Below are 9,817 nucleotides of genomic sequence, written 5' to 3'. Positions count from 1 at the left end.
GTGAGGGAGTTTATATAGATAAGAAGGAAGAGAAAGAGAATAAATTAATATTATTGAAATTGAGGAGAAGAAGAATAAAGTTGAATTCTATGGAGAAAAAAAAGGGAAGGAATAATAGAACAAGTTGAACACAAGAAAGAAAATGGCATCAACTTTTTAAAAGAGGATCACCAAGCCTATCAATAACACCTTTTTTTTAGAATAAAAGAATAATAAATTGTACGTACGATGCATGATAATAAGTTTTTATTTATTTATATTTTGACAAAGCTCCTAAATAACTTTCAATTAAGTTCTTAAAGTTTTTATAAATTTAAAGAAACATCACGGAATCTGAATAACCTTAGTTTATAGTTTTCATTGAATAGTACAGGAGAGTGTGAAAACAGCTGAAGAATAGAGACTAACATTATGTATTAAAATGATTTGACAGTTTTCACAAAGTTTCGTTTAATGATGTGTAGGAAAGCATTTTGAAAAATTATCATTCATGTACTTTCTATCAAATGATGCAAACGAAAAATTGAAAATTTTTTAAAACATAATTTAATCATCTATTTTTTATTAATTATTTTGTTTTTCATAAGTTTTCATCTTTAAGCTTGTGTATGTTGACTTGGAGAAGTAAAGATGCTTTAAGTATGTTTAATGCAATATTAAATGTTTTATAATTTGTTACCAAAAACACTTAATTTGTAAAGATACATGATTTGTTGTGTATATAAATCATTGTCATCATATAAAACATATTTGTTATGAATTAATGATTGTGTATTGATTTGATACATCTAGTCATATGATTGATATTTATATGATTCAATACTCTTTATGTAAATATTTGTATCAACTAAATTTGTTTCCTTCATGGATTACATATTGCATATATAAATAGGATTCTTCATATCAATAATAACAAACAAATGAGTTGCTCATTCTTCTCTCATTCTCTATTATCCTCTATTGTTTATTCTTCCTCTCCTCCTTCTCTCTCTTATTAGTTTTGTTTTATAACACGTTATCACAATGCTCTAATCAATTGAGGACTAGTGGAAGTTTTTTCTCTCTAACGACAGTGTTCTGCGTGTCTCAATCCAAGTTCTTTCTAATTCTTTCTCATTTTATAATTTTACCTTATATTCTTTCTCTTGATAAGAATTGTTTGACTTTATCAATTTTCATCTTCGTCTTATTATTTTTATTTTTATTATTTTGATGATTCTTATTATTATTTTGATGATGATGATGATGATAATTATTATTATTATTATTATTATTATTATTATTATTATTATTATTTTATGTGCTAGTTCTAAACACGTGAAAACATTGTAAAATTTGGATTTGTGACCCTTGATATTACAAGGAATAATTCTTTATATTGGATTTTAAATATTGAAATACATTTAGATGCAATGGATATTGGAATACCATTAAATAAAGAAATAAAGCATCTAAGCAACTAATTTGCTCATGCGACAAAAATATTGTGAAAAGAAATTTCACAAATATTATGAATTTATTTCATACCTATGTATGACTGACTCGACAAAGCCATAAAGCTTTTGATGAAAAATTATGAGATCCACCTAATCTGCTTCATTCCCATAAGTGAATGTCGTAATCAATATTATTAATTTATTTCATGCCTTTGTATGGTTGAACAAAACAATGAGCTTTTGATAGAAAATCATGAAACCTGTCCAAATTGGTTCTGCTCCATTCCTAGAAGTGAATGTAGCAACATTTGATTTATATTTTCATGATCGTGATATTGATTATGAGCATGGTTATAAAAAAAATTTCAAAGACACATTTTGTCACCAGAAGTGGCACAATAATGTGAAAAAGGAAAAAAAATGTGAAAATATTGACAAAAAGATGAAAGTATATATTATCATTACGGTGGTAAAGTTCATTTGAGTTGTACTTATTGTACACCAAAGCATCTTAAAAATAATGAGAAGAACATAGAAACACACTTTGCTTATGAAGATGGTGATTATGATTATGGCCATATGGGTGCTACTCATCTTGATATTATTATTTTCTTTGCTAAAGAAAATGGAAGCATTGATCACCTCATTGATTATGAAAGTGTTAAAAAAAATCTCATATTAATATTTATGTCTATATGAAAAACGAATGTTTGCACTAGTACCAAAGGATATGTGTCTTATTGATAGTGCAACAACTTATACAATTCTCAAGAGTATTATTTATAATACTACAAATATATTTGAAGACTCTATAAGAGCTATTATATTTCTACCAAGAAGTTGAATAGAAACTTATTAAGTTTCAAGGATAAATAATTTGAGATGAATGCTCTTTGAAGGGCAAAGTCTTATTTGAAATTAGAAATTGAGTATTTAAATAAAGGTATTTTTATACGTCAAGAGACTTATATAATTAAGGTGCTTAAAATATTCTAAATGGACAAGTCATTTCCATTATGCACTCCAATAGTTGTGAGGTCTTTAGATGTTGATAAAGACTCTTCTTAGACTTCAAGAAAATGATAAAGACCTTTTTGGTCCAGAAACACCATATCTTAGTGTCATAGAAACACTAATGTATCTTGCTAATTATACTCGATCTAATATTGTATTTGTTGTAAATTTGTTAAGCAAGATATAGTTCTTCAACTACAAGAAGAAAATGGTTTGGAGTAAAACATAAGGGTACTGCAAATATGAGCTTATTCCATCCAAATGATTCAGATTCAGACCAATGGATTATGTATATGCATGTTATTTTACATATTCTCACAATGTCACAATGGTTGATCATAAACAAGATGTTTGTTCACATGTGGTAGCACAATGGTTTCATGAAGGTATATGAAACAAATCATAGAAGCAACATCGTCTAATCGTACAGAATTACGAGGAAAGTTGTGAATATGTTTGGTTAAGGTCTATAATTCAACATGTGCAAGAAACTTGTGACTATCCCCGACAAAGATGGAATCAACAACCATATATGAAGACAATAGTGTATTGTTCAATTGAAAGGATGATATAGATATCCAAAAATTCATTCATGTGAAAATATGGCAAGTCTATTTATGAAGTTTTTGCCAAGAAGAACTTTTGTGCAAATGATTCACAAGTTCGGACTCTGTCACCTTAATGATGTAAGTTTACATAACGGGGAGAAATAGAATATGTGATGAACAATATTGTATTAAAGAATACAGAACGTTGTACTCTTTTTCCTTCACTAGGTTTTTTTTATCCCAAAGAATTTTTTCTAGTAAGGTTTTAACGAGACACATTCTTTTATCAATGGACATTCAAGGGGGAGTGTTATGAATTAATGATTGTCCATTGATTTGATACATTTACTCATATGATTGATACTCATATGATTCATAACTCTTTATGTAAATATTTGTATTAACTAAGTTGATTTGTTTCCTTTATGGATTACGTACATATTGTATCTATAAATAGGACTCTTCATATCAATAATAACAGACAAATGAGTTGCTCTCTATTCTCTCATTCTCTATTCTCTATTGTTTATTCTCTTTTCCATTATCTATTATTCTTACTGTTATTCGCTTTATTTCATAACAATATTCATATTTTATAGGTTGTTGTCAAATACTTAATTAATACTAGAGTTGTTGGACTTTTTCTAACAAAACTTCTCTAAGAGAAGACACAAGGCTCAACTCAAGATGAAGCTTATAACAAGACATAAATTCAAAAAATTAATTTTCTAGACTATCATAAATAAAGTCATCAACAATTGATATGCAAATTTCAATAAAGATTCTAATACAACAAACCAATTTTTCTACTATTTTTTGTTAACATTAGTGTTTTAAATACCATAGATATTCGATATAAAAGGTATTTCGTGCGTACACACACACACACACATTCGATATAAAAGGTATTTCGCGCGCGTGCACATACACACGCACACGCACACACACACGCACACACGCACGCACACACACACACGCGCACACACACACACACACACACACACACACACACACACACACACACACACACACACACACACACACACACACACACATATATATATATATATATATATATATATATATATATATATATATATCACCTAAAAAGCTACAACACCTATTATAACTCTAACACAATAATGAAAGATCAACATGCAAGTCTCAATGGTCCTACTCACGACACTTGTAAATAAAAGTCTTGGTATGCTAAACTATAACTAAGGATCCTACTTATAACTTATATTCAAAATAAAATTTTCTACTTAAGAAGTATGTAATGTGTAATAAGTTGATTTGTGACTTGACCTACCTAATCTTTGTCATGGAATAATTCATGCGACTCGCAACACGTCTTATAAATAAGAGAGAGATATATATGTAAATCCTCCACTTCGTGAACATAGTCTGAACAAGGAGTATTCATTTGATATCTCTCCTTGGAGTTTTCTTTCTAACCTTTCAACAAATGAGTGGTGGTAACATAATATTTGTGGAATCCCATAAATGAATTCATATTAAATAATACATATGCTTTACATATCAGGGAGATCAATGTGATAATCAAGGATAACTTTGTATACTCATTGCAAATCACAAGTGACAAAAACAAGACTTATACTTAGTTTGATTAGTGAAACTTTTTATGAGTTCTTAAAGTGAACAAATATAAAAAACCAGTTGTCTCTTTTCTTTAACTATTACACCTGTATAAATTTATCCTATCTTTCAATTGTTATTTGCATAAACTTTCTTAAAAGTTATTTTAAACTAGTAGACTATGGACTCTCTACCCATCAACATCTTGCTAAGATCTTTAAAGTGATCTAAAGTTATTTCATCCTCTATAATTCTTTTAGGGGTTGAATAGGTGTTTGGTTTGAGTATTTTTTTTTTAATTTCCTTTGCATAATGTTTTTTTAGTCTTGTACAATATGTACCTGAGATCATCTCGGATTATATACCTAAAGTTATCTCAAGTGGATGTGATCACCTACTTGACATCATTTTGGTTTGTAATAACCAAGATCATCTATTTTCATATGTAACTGAGATAGTTTCAGTCCAAACCTACCTGAGATCACCTCAAACAACCATGAACACATGCTTGATATCATCTCTTGACCGATATTACATTAGTCTAATCACATTGTAACCGTAAGGATCAATTGTGATTAAGTAAAGATTAAGAGTTAAAACGAATTAGCAAGATCATTAAACAAATTAACCATGTTGATTATATGTGTGGTCTAGCCCAACCAGGTAAGGGTCCATAAACATAATATAAATAGCCTGGTTCATGAGGTAATTAATCATGTGTTCATTTTATTACAACATTCATTATCTAACGCACACCCCTATCTTGAGCGTCGAAGTGTATTTTTGCAGGCACACCTCCTCTTAGCTTGTAACAAACCTAGAAGCATATCGGATTGAAGTAGTGCCATGGCTCCCCAACTTTTTTTTAAAAAAAATTAAATTTATATATTAGAAATTTTTTAAGCCCAACTTTTTTAAAAAAATTTAAATTTATATATTAGAAATTTTTTAAGTTTTTGAAAATTTTAAATTATATGTAATGTATATTTGGAATTGATGAAAATTAATTAGGTATCTTCTTATTTCTTTTATAAAGCACAACATTTAATGTTAATAAATAATAAAATATAAAATCAAATATAATAAAGAATAAAACATTTATTAAGATATTTTTTTATTTTTTTCCATTATCTTTTGAGTTTCTCATATATCCTATTCATCTTCCACTTTCACTTGTTTTCCTTTTGTTTTTTAACGAAAAATGAAGTTAGAATCTTTATTAGTTTAATAGTTAACATTTTTTTTTATCTCGTGAACATTTGTATATTCATTTTTTCATGAATATAAAAGAAAACTTAATGTCTTATGTTTTTTTTCATAACCAGTTTTTTAATTGTGGCCATATTTATTATACATTTTTCTTTTAATAATTACGTCTCTGAAGTTTTTATTATGTTATGATAAATTATTTTTTAATCTTAAACATAAAAAAGGAAGATGAGTTTCTTGCCAACAATATGATTATTTACATTGAAAAATAAATAAATAAAAATTTTAATTCTGATTCACTTATTGATAGGTTTGAGATTCTAAAAGAACAAATGACAATTTTATAGATATGTGTAATTTTTTTTTTAATTTTAATTATATTAAATTATATATTAATGTTTATTATATTGGTGACCATAATTAAATATATAAGTTTTGAATGTATTATTTTGACTTTTCCAAAATTGTTGATCAAGATAAATCACTAGATAAAAGGTTGAAGAACGAAAAGAATAATTTATTATAGAATATTTGAAGTATATTTTTGGTCTTGCAAGAACTAAGTCTACTATACTTTTTACAGGAATTTGAAATTTTGTTTGGAAACTAACGTGAATATTGAGTTGAACTTGAGCATACGATAATTTGTTATTCAGGAATGAAATTAATATTATTCTTTTCCCTTATAGAGACTGAAAATTTTATAGTTTAGGTCTTTGTCTTTGACGAATAGGAACTTAAACGTTTTAAGGGTTCATTCTTTACTTTGAGATGTATATTTTGATAAAGGTGATATGCGGAATATATGATTTACTTTGATACATCAAAACATATTTTTCCTACCACCCGTTTGAGACAATTTTATTTTCTTAATTTTTTAATTTTAAAATTTATTTTTCTATCTTTTTTAGTCAAAGAAATTTATTCACACAATTATTAAAATTTTTAAATTAGTAAGGAATTAAACCGATGCTATTTTTAAGATCTTAAATCTATATCTTCTACAACTACATAGAAAGAAATTGCTTTTGATAACATTTTTTTTGGACACATTTTACTAATAATTTTACCTATATTAATATAAATTATATTATTAATCATTTTATCTTTAAATTTTGTATCTATATTTTTATAATAATTTTTTAAGAATATATATTTTTATAAATATAATAACATTTTTATTTTAATAATAATTAGAATAGTTAGTTTTTAATTTTTTTAAGATATTTATTTTTCAATTTTATCTTTAATAAATATTTTTTTAAAATATAAAAGGAATATATCTTTCTAGTGTACATATTTTTGTTTTTCAATTTTATCTTTAATATATCTTTTTTTTTCAAATTAAAATAATTATCTTACCAAATTTATTTTTAAGTGACCGTTTTTAAAATTGACTATTTTTTTATTTGACGATTTTTTAAATTTTTACCATTTTTAAACTAAAATAACTATATATGATAAAAAAAAATTGCAACAAAATAAGTAGAAACTATATTTTATTATAAAATGTATTTATACATACTTATAATTATAATTTTATTACTTTTGTTATCATATAAAAAAGTGAATAGACATACAAATATATTTCCACTGGTACTTGATAAAGGCACAAAACTTTACGCTGTAATCAATTATAAGTAAATTTTAAACTTTTGAAAAAAAAAAAATACTCTTACGTAGTTCATTACAATATTATGATAATCTATTGCTTAACGTAATTTTCTATTTCGTAGATAAATTACACAAAATCAAATCCAATTACAAAAATGAAAATAAATTTGAATGAGTGATAATAAATATTAATATATTATTTCTTTTGTTTAGCCACATATTAATTTTTTTTTACTTGAATAAGTTAGAAATAAATTTTGTTATCTTGTTCAGTTTTCTGTTTTCACAGAGTTTTATATACTATTTGTATTCTTTTGATTATTAAGTTCACTATAATTGTAGCCCAAACATCATGTAAAATTAAGCTACTCTTTGTTGCATTACATTTGCGATTAGTGATTCGTTGAAAAACACAATCATTATACATTATACAATTGATGGAAATCTAAGTACGAGTTAAATTTCACATTGAGAAAAAAAAATTGAGCATCACATAAAAATGAAGACCGATAATTATATTGCTTAATATCTTTGTGTTGGGAATCCAAGTGTGAGTTTAAGTCTTACATTTAGTAAAGATGAGAAAGTTGAACACTATATAAGGATGAAAACTCATAAAACAATCGTCTTTTTGAGTTAAAAGTGATATCAATCTCTTATATGCAAGTTGAACTTATGTTTTTGTTGTATTTTCCGGTGATTATGTATCGGAAAATTCAATACTTTGAATCCCTTATATATATAAATTGGACATATATTTTATTATATTTCATTGATGTTGTGTTTCACGGATAATCTTTCCTTGAAGGATACTGATAATTTGAAATATTTCCGCTCATATTTTGTTGGATTTATGATTCTCTCGTGGTCATTATTTAAAAGACCAATATTTTCTTAGATATAAATGTTTTTCTATATACACAAGTCCATTATTAGAAAGTGAGAGAAAAATTTCATATTCAAACAAATATTATGAAATGTGTTTTACATGTAAAAATGACGAAAACAATTTCAAAACAAAGTTCATTTTTTTAATCAAGAAAGTGTCTATGTTGATTTCTGCAGATTTAATAATTCATATTTTTACTTATAAATTCATGCTAAGAATCAATTGTTAATTGTTGGGTGTTGCAACTAAGAGGATTATATTCTTAAGATATGGTGTCTTAAAGAGTACACCATTTAGATAAGGTGTCCAAATAATTTCTTGCAGTTAGGTATCTCTTGTGAAGTCTTACTTGTTTGGTGTAAATCAAGTTGTTGTGGAATTCTACAAAGGTAAAAAGTGAACTAATAAAAAAGGGTTGTACAATTTTCTTTCTTTAATATTTTACATATTTTTAATCTTTAGTTAATAAATTGTATATTTGTTTAAATCCTTAAGGATTTCTTGGCTACTAAGTTGAAAATTTAGATAAATCCATCTCAGAAATAAAGGAGGTTTTGCAAAGTTTTTTCTCTCTCCAAAGGATCTTTGGGGAAATAGTTTTAAATTCCACCAATTAAACAATCCTTTTTAAGTAAGCATATAGTTTTAGAATAACTTCCTAATTGATAAGTATATAATTTTAGTTGATAAGTTGTATTAAATGACATTAAATATAAAGGGTCTCACTTGTTATTTTTTATCCTAATCCTACATTTATAGTATATTTGGATGAGATAATTTAAGAAAATGATTCATTTATTTATTAATGAATTTAATTATTTTTAAATAAAATTAACTGTTTGACTGAAAAAGAATTAAAATTTAAGAATTTTTAAAATTATTTTAAATAATTAAAACAGTAAAATTTGACTTTCATAGAGAAAATTGAAATTTCACTTTTAGTCATTTTTTCTTTACACACACATATATATATATATATATATATAAATTATTAAATATTAAAGGTTCAATATTTTTTTGCAGTTTAATTTTAAAATAAATATTTTTAAAGTGAAATTTTATCTTAAAAGAACAATTTAATTACTGTATCCAAACAAGAAAAGTTGAAATATAAAATATATTAATTACTATCTCCAAATAAAATATTTAAAAAAAAATCAATTAAGACCATCTTAAATATATCGTATTTCAATTTTTTTTTGAATTATAAGAATGAGTTATCCAAACTCAAAAGTTAAGGAATATGCAAGCATCATGGGTGGATTTGAGCGTATAAGTGTTCGGGAATGTAATTCAAAGTTGTTAGTGTCCAAGTTTTGGACCAATTCATTATCTTTTTTGAAATTAGATATTGAATAAGGCACTTTTCAGACGCTATCCAAAAGTTTTGAGTAGTGGAAGCATTTCAAGGATACATATGTATCACAATTGTTATATCATAGTTTTCATACATATTTCATACATATTTCAAGGACCCAATTTTAAACGACTCAATGTTGATTAATGTT

This window comes from Vigna unguiculata, chromosome 9 (assembly GCF_037176805.1).
Source record: "Vigna unguiculata cultivar grain cowpea cultivar isolate G323 ecotype 2 chromosome 9, ASM3717680v1, whole genome shotgun sequence".
Taxonomy (NCBI): domain Eukaryota; kingdom Viridiplantae; phylum Streptophyta; class Magnoliopsida; order Fabales; family Fabaceae; genus Vigna; species Vigna unguiculata.
Note: the sequence above shows the minus strand (reverse complement) of the source record.